Source organism: Nuphar pumila, chromosome 12 (genome assembly GCF_984573655.1).
Source record: "Nuphar pumila chromosome 12, dmNupPumi1.hap1.1, whole genome shotgun sequence".
Lineage (NCBI taxonomy): Eukaryota > Viridiplantae > Streptophyta > Magnoliopsida > Nymphaeales > Nymphaeaceae > Nuphar > Nuphar pumila.
The window spans coordinates 63,084,516-63,099,439 of NC_143260.1; positions in this window are offsets into that span (position 1 = coordinate 63,084,516).

Consider the following 14,924-nt stretch of genomic DNA (forward strand, 5'->3'; position numbering starts at 1 on the left):
ATGCATATATGTGTTCTAAGGCTGTCAAAAAAAATCCATAGTGACTCAATCATTCATATATGTGTTCTAAGGCTATCAAAAAAAATTTATTCTGATTCAATGATGTATATATATGTGTTCAAACATTGTCAAAAGCATTTGATAGTGATTCAATCATGCATATATGTGTTCTAATGCTATAAAAAAAGTTTCATAGTGATTTAATCATGCATATATGTGTTCTAAGGTTGTTAAGAGAAATTCATAGTGATTCAATCTTGCGTATATGTGTTTTGAGGTTGTCATAAAAACATTATAGTGATTCAATCAGGCATATATGTATTCTAGGGTTGTCAAAAAAAATTCATAATGATTCAATATTGCAAATATATGTTCTATGGCGGTCAAAAAAATTATAGTGATTAAATCATGCATATATGTGGTCTAATGCTGTCAAAAAAAAAATTGTTTTCTTTCAATCATGCGGATATGTGTTCTAAGGCACTCAAAAAAATTCCATAGTGACTCAATCATGCATATATGTCTTCTAAGGCTATCAACAAAATTTCATTCTGATTAAATCATGCATATATGTGTTCTAACGTTGTCAAAAAAAAAATCATAGTGATTCAATCATGCATATATGTGTTCAAATGTTGTCAAAAAAGTTTCATAGTGATTCAATCATGCATATATGTGGTCAAATGCTATCAAAAAAAGTTTGTAGTCATTCAATCATGCATATATGTGTACTAAAACTCTAAAAAAAATTCCATAGCGACTCAATCATTCATATATGTGTTCTAAGGCAATCAACAAAATTTCATTCTCATTCAATCATGCATATATGTGTTCAAATGTTGTCAAAAAAAATTCATAGTGATTCAATCATGCATATATGTGTTTTGATGCTGTCAAAAAAGTTTCATTGTGAATCAATTATAAGTATATGTGTTCTAAGGCTGTATAGAAAAATTCAAAGTGTTTCAATCTTGCGTATATGTCAAAAAAGATTCATAATCATTCAATATTTCATAATTGTGTTTTGAGGATGTAAAAAAAAATTTCTAGTGATTCAATCATAAATATATTTGTTCTAATGCTGTAAAAAATTTATTGTGGTACAATCATGTATATATGTGTTCTAAGGTTGTCAAAAAAAATTCATAGTGATTCAATCATGCATATATATGTTCTAAGGTTGCCAAAAAAAAATTATAGTGATTCAATCATGAACATCTGTGTTCTAAGGTTGTCAAAAAAAAATTCTAGTGATTCAATCATGCATACATTTGTTCTAATACTATAAAAAAAAATCATAGTGATTCAATCAATTATATGTATTTTCTAAGTTTGTCAAAAAAAATTCATAGTGATTCAATCAAGCATATATGTGTTCTAAGGCTGTCCAAAAAATTTTATAGTGATTCAATCTTGCATATATGTGTTCTAAGGTCATCAAAAAAAAATTATCAATCATGCATATATGTGTTCTAAGGCTGTAAAAAAAAGTCATAATGATTCAATATTGCATATATGTGGTCTAATGCAGTCAAAAAAATTTTGTAGTCATTCAATCATGCATATATGTATTCTAAGGCAGTCAAAAAAAATCTGTAGTGACTCAATCGTGCAAATATGTGTTCTAAGGCTATCAAAAAAATTTCATTCTGATTCAATCAAGCATATATGTGTTCTAACGTTGTCAAAAAAAATTCATAGTGATTTAATCATGCATATATATGTTCTAATGTTGTCAAAAAAGTTTCACAGTGATTCAATTATGCATATATGTGTTCTAAGGCTGTCAAGAAAAATTCATAGTGACTCAATCTTGCGTATATGTGTTCTGAGGTTGTCAAAAAAAAATCATGGTGATTTAATCTTGCATATATGTTTTCAGTGGATGTCAAAAATATTTCATAGCGATTTAATAACGCATATATATGTTCTAATGCTGTAAAGAAAAATTTAGAGTGATTCAATCATGCATATATGTGTTTTAAGGCTGTCAAAAATATTTCACAGTGATTCAATCAAGCATATATGTGTTCTAATGCTGTCAAAAAAAAAATCATAATGATTCAATCAAGCATATATGTGTTCTAAGGCTATCAAAAAAATTTCTAAGTGACTAAATCATGCATATATGTGTTCAAGCATTCAAAAAAAAATCATAGTGATTCAATCATGCATATATATGTTCTAAAAGGTCAAAAACAATTTATAGTGATTCAATGTATATATGTGGTCTAAGGCTGTCAAAAAAATTTCATAGTGATTCAATCATGCATATATGTGTTCTAATGCTGTGAAAAAAAATTATAATCATTCAATCTTGCATATATGTGTTCTAATGCTGTCAAAAAAAATTTGCTGTGATTCAATCATGCGTATATATGTTCTAAGGCATATATGTGTTCTAAGTGTGTCAAAAAAAAAATTTAGTGATTCAATCTTCCATATATATGTTCCAAGATTGTTAAAAAAATTTATAATGATTAAATCATGCATATATGTGTTCTAATGCTGTCAAAAAAACTTTGTAGTCATTAAATAATGCATATATGTGTTCTAAGGCAGTCAAAAAAATTCCATAGTGACTCAATCATGCATATATGTGTTCTAAGGCTATCAAAAAAAATTTATTCTGATTCAATGATGTATATATATGTGTTCAAACGTTGTCAAAAGCGTTTGATAGTGATTCAAACATGCATATATGCGTTCTAATGCTATAAAAAAAGTTTCATAGTGATTTAATCATGCAAATATGTGTTCTAAGGTTGTTAAGAGAAATTCATAGTGATTCAATCTTGCGTATATGTGTTTTGAGGTTGTCATAAAAAAATTATAGTGATTCAATCATGCATATATGTATTCTAGGGTTGTCAAAAAAAATTCATAATGATTCAATATTGCAAATATATGTTCTATGGCGGTCAAAAAAAATTATAGTGATTAAATCATGCATATATGTGGTCTAATGCTGTCAAAAAAAAAAAAATCTCTTTCAATCATGCGGATATGTGTTCTAAGGCACTCAAAAAAATTCCATAGTGACTCAATCATGCATATAAGTCTTCTAAGGCTATCAACAAAATTTCATTCTGATTCAATCATGCATATATGTGTTCTAACGTTGTCAAAAAAAAAATCATAGTGATTCAATCATGCATATATGTGTTCAAATGTTGTCAAAAAAGTTTCATAGTGATTCAATCATGCATATATGTGGTCAAATGCTATCAAAAAAAGTTTGTAGTCATTCAATCATGCATATATGTGTACTAAAACTCTAAAAAAAATTCCATAGCGACTCAATCATTCATATATGTGTTCTAAGGCAATCAACAAAATTTCATTCTCATTCAATCATGCATATATGTGTTCAAACGTTGTAAAAAAAAATTCATAGTGATTCAATCATGCATATATGTGTTTTGATGCTGTCAAAAAAGTTTCATTGTGAATCAATTATAAGTATATGTGTTCTAAGGCTGTTTAGAAAAATTCAAAGTGTTTCAATCTTGCGTATATGTCAAAAAAGATTCATAATCATTCAATATTTCATAATTGTGTTTTGAGGATGTAAAAAAAAAATTCTAGTGATTCAATCATAAATATATTTGTTCTAATGCTGTAAAAAAAATTTTGTGGTACAATCATGTATATATGTGTTCTAAGGTTGTCAAAAAAAATTCATAGTGATTCAATCATGCATATATATGTTCTAAGGTTGCCAAAAAAAATTTATAGTGATTCAATCATGAACATCTGTGTTCTAAGGTTGTCAAAAAAAAATTCTAGTGATTCAATCATGCATACATTTGTTCTAATGCTATAAAAAAAAATCATAGTGATTTAATCAATTATATGTATTTTCTAAGTTTGTCAAAAAAAAATGATAGTGATTCAATCAAGCATATATGTGTTCTAAGGCTGTCCAAAAAATTTTATAGTGATTCAATCTTGCATATATGTGTTATAAGGTCATTAAAAAAAAATTATCAATTATGCATATATGTTTTCTAAGGCTGTAAAAAAAAGTCATAATGATTCAATATTGCATATATGTGGTCTAATGCAGTCAAAAAAAATTTGTAGTCATTCAATCATGCATATATGTATTCTAAGGCAGTAAAAAAAAATCTGTAGTGACTCAATCATGCATATATGTGTTCTAAGGCTATCAAAAAAATTTCATTCTGATTCAATCATGCATATATGTGTTCTAACATTGTCAAAAAAAATTCATAGTGATTTAATCATGCATATATATGTTCTAATGCTGTCAAAAAAGTTTCACAGTGATTCAATTATGCATATATGTGTTCTAAGGCTGTCAAGAAAAATTCATAGTTATTCAATCTTGCGTATATGTGTTCTGAGGTTGTCAAAAAAAAATCATGGTGATTTAATCTTGCATATATGTTTTCAGTGGTTGTCAAAAATATTTTATAGCGATTTAATAACGCATATATATGTTCTAATGCTGTAAAGAAAAATTTAGAGTGATTCAATCATGCATATATGTGTTTTAAGGCTGTCAAAAATATTTCACAGTGATTCAATCATGCATATATGTGTTCTAATGCTGTCAAAAAAAATTCATAATGATTCAATCAAGCATATATGTATTCTAAGGCTATCAAAAACATTTCTAAGTGACTAAATCATGCATATATGTGTTCAAGCATTCAAAAAAAATCATAGTGATTCAATCATGCATATATATGTTCTAAAAGGTCAAAAAAATTTTATAGTGATTCAATCATGTATATATGTGGTCTAAGGCTGTCAAAAAAATTTCATAGTGATTCAATCATGCATATATGTGTTCTAATGCTGTGAAAAAAAATTATAATCATTCAATCTTGCATATATGTGTTCTAATGCTGTCAAAAAAAATTTGTTGTGATTCAATCATGCGTATATGTGTTCTAAGGCTGTCAAAAAAATTTCATAGTGACTCAATCATGCATATATGTGTTCTAAGTGTGTCAAAAAAAAAAATAGTGATTCAATCTTCCATATATATGTTCCAAGATTGTTAAAAAAAATTATAATGATTAAATCATGCATGTATGTGTTCTAATGCTGTCAAAAAAATTTTGTAATCATTAAATAATGCATATATGTGTTCTAAGGCAGTCAAAAAAATTCCATAGTGACTCAATCATGCGTATATGTGTTCTAAGGCTATCAAAAAAAAATTATTCTGATTCAATGATGTATATATATGTGTTCAAACGTTGTCAAAAGCATTTGATAGTGATTCAATCATGCATATATGTGTTCTAATGCTATAAAAAAAGTTTCATAGTGATTTAATCATGCATATATGTGTTCTAAGGTTGTTAAGAGAAATTCATAGTGATTCAATCTTGCGTATATGTGTTTTGAGGTTGTCATAAAAAAATTATAGTGATTCAATCATGCATATATGTATTCTAAGGTTGTCAAAAAAAATTCATAATGATTCAATATTGCAAATATATGTTCTATGGCGGTAAAAAAAAATTATAGTGATTAAATCATGCATATATGTGGTCTAATGCTGTAAAAAAAAAATTGTTTTCTTTCAATCATGCAGATATGTGTTCTAAGGCACTCAAAAAAATTCCATAGTGACTCAATCATGCATATATGTCTTCTAAGGCTATCAACAAAATTTCATTCTGATTCAATCATGCATATATGTGTTCTAACGTTGTCAAAAAAAAAATCATAGTGATTCAATCATGCATATATGTGTTCAAATGTTGTCAAAAGAGTTTCTTAGTGAATCAATCATGCATATATGTGGTCAAATGCTATCAAAAAAAGTTTGTAGTCATTCAATCATGCATATATGTGTACTAAAACTCTAAAAAAAATTCCATAGCGACTCAATCATGCATATATGTGTTCTAAGGCAATCAACAAAATTTCATTCTCAATTAATCATGCATATATGTGTTCAAACGTAGTCAAGAAAATTTCATAGTGATTCAATCATGCATATATGTGTTTTGATGCTGTCAAAAAAGTTTCATTGTGAATCAATTATAAGTATATGTGTTCTAAGGCTGTTTAGAAAAATTCAAAGTGTTTCTATCTTGCGTATAAGTCAAAAAAGATTCATAATCATTCAATCTTTCATAATTGTGTTTTGAGGATGTAAAAAAAAAATTCTAGTGATTCAATGATACATATATTTGTTCTAATGCTGTAAAAAATTTATTGTGGTACAATCACGTATATATGTGTTCTAAGGTTATCAAAAAAAATTCATAGTGATTCAATCATGCATATATATGTTCTAAGGTTGCCAAAAAAAAATTATAGTGATTCAATCATGAACATATGTGTTCTAAGGTTGTCAAAAAAAATTTCTAGTGATTCAATCATGCATACATTTGTTCTAATGCTATCAAAAAAAAAATCATAGTGATTCAATCAATTATATGTATTTTCTAAGTTTGTCAAAAAAAAATCATAGTGATTCAATCAAGCATATATGTGTTCTAAGGCTGTCCAAAAAATTTTATAGTGATTTAATCTTGCATATATGTGTCCTAAGGTCGTCAAAAAAAATTTATCGATCATGCATATATGTGTTCTAAGGCTGTAAAAAAAAATCATAATGATTCAATATTGCATATATGTGGTCTAATGCTGTCAAAAAAAATTTGTAGTCATTCAATCATGCATATATGTATTCTAAGGCAGTCAAAAAAATTCCGTAGTGACTCAATCGTGCAAATATGTGTTCTAAGTTTATCAAAAAAAAATCATTCTGATTCAATCAAGCATATATGTGTTCTAACGTTGTCAAAAAAAATTCATAGTGATTTAATCATGCATATATATGTTCTAATGCAGTCAAAAAAGTTTCACAGTGATTCAATTATACATATATGTGTTCTAAGGCTGTCAAGAAAAATTCATAGTGACTCAATCTTGCGTATATGTGTTCTGAGGTTGTCAAAAAAAAATCATGGTGATTTAATCTTGCATATATGTTTTCAGTGGATGTCAAAAATATTTCATAGTGATTTAATAACGCATATATATGTTCTAATGCTGTAAAGAAAAATTTAGAGTGATTCAATCATGCATATATGTGTTTTAAGGCTGTCAAAAATATTTCACAGTGATTCAATCATGCATATATGTGTTCTAATGCTGTAAAAAAAAAAATCATAATGATTCAATCAAGCATATATGTGTTCTAAGGCTATCAAAAAAATTTCTAAGTGACTAAATCATGCATATATGTGTTCAAGCATTCAAAAAAAAATCATAGTTATTCAATCATGCATATATATGTTCTAAAAGGTCAAAAACAATTTATAGTGATTCAATGTATATATGTGGTCTAAGGCTGTCAAAAAAATTTCATAGTGATTCAATCATGCATATATGTGTTCTAATGCTGTGAAAAAAAATTATAATCATTCAATCTTGCATATATGTGTTCTAATGCTGTCAAAAAAATTTTGCTGTGATTCAATCATGCATATATGTGTTCTAAGGCTGTCAAAAAAATTTCATAGTGACTCAATCATGCATATATGTGTTCTAAGTGTGTCAAAAAAAAATTTAGTGATTCAATCTTCCATATACATGTTCCAAGATTGTTAAAAAAATTTATAATGATTAAATCATGCATGTATGTGTTCTAATGCTGTCAAAAAAACTTTGTAGTCATTAAATAATGCATATATGTGTTCTAAGGCAGTCAAAAAAATTCCATAGTGACTCAATCATGCATATATGTGTTCTAAGGCTATCAAAAAAAATTATTCTGATTCAATGATGTATATATATGTGTTCAAACGTTGTCAAAAGCGTTTGATAGTGATTCAATCATGCATATATGTGTTCTAATGCTATAAAAAAAGTTTCATAGTGATTTAATCATTCATATATGTGTTCTAAGGTTGTTAAGAGAAATTCATAGTGATTCAATCTTGCGTATATGTGTTTTGAGGTTGTCATAAAAAAATTATAGTGATTCAATCATGCATATATGTATTCTAAGGTTGTCAAAAAAAATTCATAATGATTCAATATTGCAAATATATGTTCTATGGCGGTCAAAAAAAATTATAGTGATTAAATCATGCATATATGTGGTCTAATGCTGTCAAAAAAAATTTGTTTTCTTTCAATCATACAGATATGTGTTCTAAGGCACTCAAAAAAAATCCATAGTGACTCAATCATGCATATATGTCTTCTAACGCTATCAACAAAATTTCATTCTGATTCAATCATGCATATATGTGTTCTAACGTTGTTAAAAAAAAAATCATAGTGATTCAATCATGCATATATGTGTTCAAATGCTGTCAAAAAAGTTTCATAGTGATTTAATCATGCATATATGTGGTCAAATGCTATCAAAAAAAGTTTGTAGTCATTCAATCATGCATATATGTGTACTAAAACTCTAAAAAAAATTCCATAGCGACTCAATCATGTATATATGTGTTCTAAGGCAATCCACAAAATTTCATTCTCATTCAATCATGCATATATGTGTTCAAACGTTGTAAAAAAAAATTCATAGTGATTCAATCATGCATATATGTGTTTTGACGCTGTCAAAAAAGTTTCATTGTGAATCAATTATAAGTATATGTGTTCTAAGGCTGTTTAGAAAAATTCAAAGTGTTTCAATCTTGCGTATATGTCAAAAAAGATTCATAATCATTCAATGTAGCATAATTGTGTTTTGAGGATGTAAAAAAAAAATTCTAATGATTCAATCATGCATATATATGTTCTAAGGTTGCCAAAAAAAATTTATAGTGATTCAATCATGAACATATGTGTTCTAAGGTTGTCAAAAAAAATATCTAGTGATTCAATCATGCATACATTTGTTCTAATGCTATAAAAAAAAATCATAGTGATTCAATCAATTATATGTATTTTCTAAGTTTGTCAAAAAAAATTCATAGTGATTCAATCAAGCATATATGTGTTCTACGGCTGTCCAAAAAATTTTATAGTGATTCAATCTTGCATATAAGTGTTCTAAGGTCGTCAAAAAAATTTATAGTGTTTCAATCATGCATATATGTCTTCTAAGGCTGTAAAAAAAAAGTCATAATGATTCAATATCGCATATATGTGGTCTAATGCTGTCAAAAAAAAATTGTAGTCATTCAATCATGCATATATGTATTCTAAGGCAGTCAAAAAATTTCTGTAGTGACTCAATCATGCATATATGTGTTCTAAGGCTATCAAAAAAAATTCATTCTGATTCAATCATGCATATATGTGTTCTAACGTTGTCAAAAAAAATTCATAGTGATTTAATCATGCATATATATGTTCTAATGTTGTCAAAAAAGTTTCACAGTGATTCAATTATGCATATATGTGTTCTAAGGCTGTCAATACAAATTTCTAGTGATTCAATCTTGCGTATATGTGTTGTGAGGTTGTCAAAAAAAATCATGGTGATTTAATCTTGCATATATGTGTTCAGTGGTTGTCAAAAATATTTTATAGCGATTTAATAACGCATATATATGTTCTAATGCTCTAAAGAAAAATTTATAGTGATTCAATCATGCATATATGTGTTTTAAGGCTGTCAAAAATATTTCATAGTGATTCAATCATGCATATATGTGTTCTAATGCTGTCAAAAAAAATTCATAATGATTCAATCAAGCATATATGTGTTCTAAGGCTATCAAAAAAATTTCTAAGTGACTAAATCATGCATATATGTGTTCAATCATTTAAAAAAAAATCATAGTGAATCAATCATGCATATATATGTTCTAAAAGGTCAAAAAAAAATGTATAGGGATTCAATCATGTATATATGTGGTCTAAGGCTGTCAAAAAAATTTCATAGTGATTCAATCATGCATATATGTGTTCTAATGCTGTGAAAAAAAATTATAATCATTCAACCTTGCATATATGTGTTCTAATGCTGTAAAAAAAAATTTGTTGTGATTCAATCATGCGTATATGTGTTCTAAGGCTGTCAAAAAAATTTCATAGTGACTCAATCATGCATATATGTGTTCTAAGTGTCTCCAAAAAAAAATTTAGTGATTCAATCTTCCATATATATGTTCCAAGATTGTTAAAAAAAATTATAATGATTAAATCATGCATGTATGTGTTCTAATGCTGTCAAAAAAACTTTGTAGTCATTAAATAATGCATATATATGTTCTAAGGCAGTCAAAAAAATTCCATAGTGACTCAATCATGCATATATGTGTTCTAAGGTTATCAAAAAAAAATTATTCTGATTCAATGATATATATATATGAGTTCAGACATTGTCAAAAGCATTTGATAGTGATTCAATCATGCATATATGTGTTCTAATGCTATAAAAAAGGTTTCATATTTGTTCTAAGGCTGTCAAAAAAACTTATAATGATTCTATATTGCATATATGTGTTCTGAGGCTGTCACAAAAAAATTATAGTGAGTCAATCATGCATATATGTGGTCTAATGTGTCAATCATGATTATATGTGTTCTAAGGCAGTCAAAAAAATCCCATAGTGACTCAATCACGCATATATGTGTTGTAAGGCTATTAAAAAAAAATCATTCTGATTCAATCGTGCTTATATGTGTCCAAACATTGTCAAAAAAAATTCATAGTGATTCAATCATGTATATATGTGTTCTAAGGCTATCAAAAGAATTTCTAAGTGACTCAATCACGCATATATGTGTTCAATAATTATAAAAAAAAATTCATAGTGATTCAATCATGCATATATATGTTCTAAGGATGTCAAAAAAATTCCATAGTGATTCAATAATGCATACATGTTGTCTTAGGCTGTCAAAAAAATTTCATAGTTATTAAATCATGCATATATGTGTTTTAAGGCAATAAAAAAAAACTATAATGTTCCAATCTTGCATATTTGTGATCTAAGGTTGTCAAAAATATTTTATAGTGATTTAATCATGCATATATGTGTTCTAATGCTGGCAAAAAAAAATTATGGTGACTCGATCACGCATATATGTGTTCTAAGGATGTCAAAAAAAAATCATAATGGCTCAATCATGCATATATGTGTTCTAAGGCTATCAAAAAAATTTCATAATGATTTAATCATGCACATATGTGTTCTAAGGTTGTCAAAAAAAATTTATAGTGACTCAATCATGCATATATGTGTTCTAAGGCTGTCAAAAAAAATCATAATGATTCAATATTGCATATATGTGTTCTAAGGCTGTCGAAAAACATTTATAGTGATTTAATGACGCATATATGTGTTCTAATTCTGTCAAAAAAAAATTTAATATTCAATCATGCATATATGTGTTCTAAGGCTGTCAAAAAAAATTCATAGAGATTCAATCATGCATTTATGTGTTCTAAGGCTTTTAAAAAAATTCATAGTAACTCAATCATGCATATAATTGTTCTGACGTTGTAAAAAAAATTCATAGTGATTCAATCATGCATATGTGTTCGTGTCAAAAATAATTTATAGATTCAATCATGCATATATGTATTCTAAGGCTGTCAAAAAAATTTCTTCGTGTTTCAATCTTGCATATATGTATTCTAAGTTTGTCAAAAAAAAATTATAGTGATTCAATCATGCATATATGTGTTCTAAGTTTTTCAAAAAAATTTCACAATGATTAAATGTTGCATATATGTGTTCAAAGGCAGTCAACAAAAATTCATAGTGATTTTGTCAAGCATATATGTGTTCTAAGAGTATTAAAAAAATTTCTAAGTGACTCAATCATGCATATATGTGTTCTAGTATTCTAAAAAAAATTCATAGTGATTCAATCACGCATATATTTCTTCTAAGGTAGTCAAAAAAAATGCATAGTGATTCAATCATGCATGTATGTATTCTAAGGCTGTCAAAAAAATTTCTAGTGATTCAATCATACATATATTTGTTCTAATGCTCTAAAAAAAAATATAGTGACATAATCATGCATATATGTGTTCTAAGGTTAACATAGAAAATTCAAAGTGATTCAATCATGCTTATATGTGTTCTAAGGATATCAGAAAAAATTTATAGTGATTCAATCATGCATATATATGATCTAAGGTTGCCAAAAAAAAAATTATAGTGATTCAATCATGCATATATTTGTTCTAATGCTATAAAAAAAAATTCATAGTGATTCAATCATGTATATATATGTTCTAAGGTTTTCAAAAAAAAAATCATAGTGATTCAATCATGCGTATATGTGTTCTAAGGCTCTCAAGAAAAAATCATAGTGATTCAATCTTGCGTATATGTGTTCTAAGGCTTTAAAAAAAAGTTTATAATGATCCAATATTGCATATATGTGTTCTAAGGCTGTCAAAAAAAAATTTATAGCAATTGAATCATGCATATATGTGCTCTAATGCAGCCAAAAAAATTTGTAGTAATTCAATCATGCATATATGTGTTTAAGGCTATCAAAAAAATTTAATTCTAATTTGATCATGCATATATGTGTTCTAACATTGTAAAAAAAAATCATAGTGATTCAATCATGCATATATATGTTCTAATGATGTCAAAAAAGTGTTAGAGTGATTCAATTATGCATATATGTGTTCTAAGGCTGTCAAGAAAAATTTATAGTGATTCAATCTTGCGTAGATGTGTTCTGAGGTTTTCAAAAAAAATTTATAATGATTCAATCATGCATATATGTGTTCTATGGCTGTCAAAAAAAAATCATAGTGATACAATATTGTATATATGTGTTCTAAGACTGTCAAAAAAATTGTATACTGATTCAATAATGCATATATGTGTTCTATTACTGTAAAAAAAATTCATAGTGACACAATCATGCATATATGTATTCTAAGGTAGTCAAAAAAAATTTATAATGACTCAATCATGCAGATATGTATTCTGACAATGTCAAAAAAAATTCATAGTCATCCAGACTTTTATATTTGTGTTCTAAGGCTGTCAGGAAATGTTCATAGTGATTCAATCCTAAATATACATGTTCTAAGGTTGTCAAAAAAAATTTAAAGTGATTCAATCATTCATATATTGGTTCTAAGGCTGTCAAAAAAACTTTATGGTAATTCAATCGCACATATATGTGTTCTAACGTTGTCAAAAAATATTCATCCTAATTCAATCATGCATATATGTGTTGCAAGGCTGTAAAAAAAAATTAAAGTGATTTAATCTTGCATATATGTGTCTAGGGATGTCAAAAAAAAAATCATAGTGATTAAATAATGCATATATATGATCTAAATCTATCAAAAAAAATTCTTAGTGACTCAATCGTGCATATATGTGTACTAAGGATGTCAAAAAAATTTCATAGTGATTCAATCTTTCATATATGTGTTATAATGTTGTTAAAAAAAATTTACAGTGATTTAATCATGCATATATGTGTTTAAATGTTGTGAAAAAAAATTTGTTGTGATTCAATCATGCATATATGTGTTCTAAGGAAGTAAAAAAAAGTTCATACTGACCCAATCATGCATATATGTGTTCTAAGGCTATCAAACAAATGTCATAATGATTCAATCATGCATATATGTGTTTTAAGGTTGTCAAAAAAAAGTTATAGTTATTCAATCTTGCAAATATGTGTTCTAATGCTGTCAAAAAAAAATTCATATTGACTCAATCATGCATATATGTGTTCTAAGGCTTTCAAAAAAAATCATAGTGACTCAATCATGCATATGAGTGTTTTGACGTTATAAAAAAAAATCATAGTGATTCAATCATGCATATGTGTTCTAAGGCTGTAAAAAAAAATTCATAGTAATTTAATCATGCATATATGTGTTCTAAGGCTGTCAAAAAAAAATTATAGATTCAATCATGCATCTATGTATTTCTAAGGCTATCAAAAACAATTCATCGTGATTCAATCTTGCATATATGTGTTCTAAGGCTGTCAAAAAAATTTGACAGTGATTGAATCATGCATATATGTGTTCTAAAGCTGTCAAAAAAATTTCATAGTGATTCAATCAAGCATATCTGTCTTCTAAGGTGATCAAAAAAAATTCTAAGGGACTTAAACATGCATATATGTGTTCTAATGCTGTCAAAAAAGTTTTATAGTGACTCAATTATGCATAAGTGTACCAAGGCTGTCAAGAAAAATTTATAGTGATAAAATCTTGCGTATATGTGTTATGAGGTTGTCAGAAAAATTTATAGTGATTCAATCATGCATATATGAGTTCTATGGCTGTCAAAAAAAATTCATAGTGATTCAATATTGCATATATGTGTTCTTAGGCTGTCAAAAAAAATGTAAACTGATTCAATCATGCATATATGTCTAGTAATGCTGTAAAAAAATTTAATAGTGACTCAATCATGCGTATAGGTGTTCTAAGGCGATTAAAAAACTTTTATAGTGATTCAATCATGCATATATGTATTCTAACATTGTCAAAAAAAATCATAGTGATTCAATCTTTCATATTTGAGTTCAAAGGCTGTCAAAAAAAAATCATAGTGATTCAATCCTCAATATATGTGTTCTAAGGTTATAAAAAAACTTTATAGTGATTCAATCATGCATATATGGGTTCTAAGGATGTCAAAAAAATTTTAAGGTATCTCAATCACGCATATATGTGTTCTAAGGTTGTCAAAAAATATTCATCGTAATTCAATCATGCAAATATGTGTTGTAAGGCTATCAAAAAAATTTATAGTGATTTAATCTTGCAATATGTGTCTAGGGATGTAAAAAAAATCATAGTGATTAAATAAAGCGTATATATGTTCTAAATCTATCAGAAAAAATTCTTATTGACTCATTCTTGCATACATGTGTTCTAGCATTGTCAAAAAAAATTCATGGTGATTCAATCATGCATATATGTGTACTAAGGATGTCAAAAAAAAATCATAGTGATTCAATCATGCATATATGTGTTTTGAGGCTATCAAAAAAATGTTATTATGATT